Here is a 1052-nt window from a genome sequence, read left to right as displayed (position 1 = left end):
AGGTGCGGGCGGAGGCCGGGGCCCCCCGCCGGGACCCGGCCCCGGCCTCAGTTTCTCCCAGCGGATATTCTGCGTCGCCACGTGGGCGCTTCCCAACTTCAAGTGACCGTTTCCCACCCCGACGGACAGACAGGGAGGGGGGGCATACGAGGGCTTGGACCCAAGGGCACAGCGGTAAATGCCATCACCCGGCTGTGTTGCTTTGGATCCTGCCCCGCGGAGCCACATCGCGGAGCCCTGCTCGGGGCTTTCCAACCTTCGCCCAGCAGCGCCTCTCACAACCTGCTGTGGGAATGTTATTTCGCAGGCATGAGCTTCCCACAAGAGGAAGGAGGCACAAATATAGCAACGTGATCCTTAAAGGACGCAAAAGTGTAACTCAAGAGAGTGCCACTCAACGAAGCTTTATTAATTCCTCTATTCAAGTAGTTTGGTGAACCCACACCGTGGGAATGTCTCTGAGCTAGGCACAGTGAAAGTAAAAGGATGACCCTGAAAAGACTTGAACTCGACTTACCTTGTCTTAAAGCAAATAAAATATACAGAACAATCACGATGATAACAGCTCACCTTTTTTAAGTGCCTACTCTGTTCCAGACTGCTTGAATCGGAAACTTACGAAGCGGAAACCTTGTTACAGGTGGGGAACGGGAGGCACAGACCTGTTAAGTTACTTGCCCAAAGACACTGTGGGATGTGGCAAACCTCGGATTCAAACACATACAAATAATCGTGATTCAATAATAGTTAACATTTATTGAGCGGGTAATTGTGTGCCAGGTAACATTCTGGTGCTTTCGCTTAGCTCATTTAATCCTAAGGCAATTCTATAAGAGAGGTGTCTTTATTTCACCATTTACAGATAAACTATCGAGGTGCAGAAAGAGATTAAACGACTTGCAGGTCGTGAAGCTAGTAAGTGCAAAAGCCAGGGTTTGAGCCCAAGCCAGACAATCCCAGAGCCTATGGTTTAGCCACTGTGCTGTACCACCGAAGAGTAAAACAAGCCAAAAAAGGGAAATTGTAGTGGCTGGAATAGAGTGCTCAGGTGT

This window comes from Pteropus alecto, unplaced genomic scaffold (genome assembly GCF_000325575.1).
Source record: "Pteropus alecto unplaced genomic scaffold, ASM32557v1 scaffold195, whole genome shotgun sequence".
NCBI classification, from domain to species: domain Eukaryota; kingdom Metazoa; phylum Chordata; class Mammalia; order Chiroptera; family Pteropodidae; genus Pteropus; species Pteropus alecto.
The sequence above is the reverse complement of the archived record's forward strand: the minus strand, read 5'-3'. Positions refer to the sequence as shown.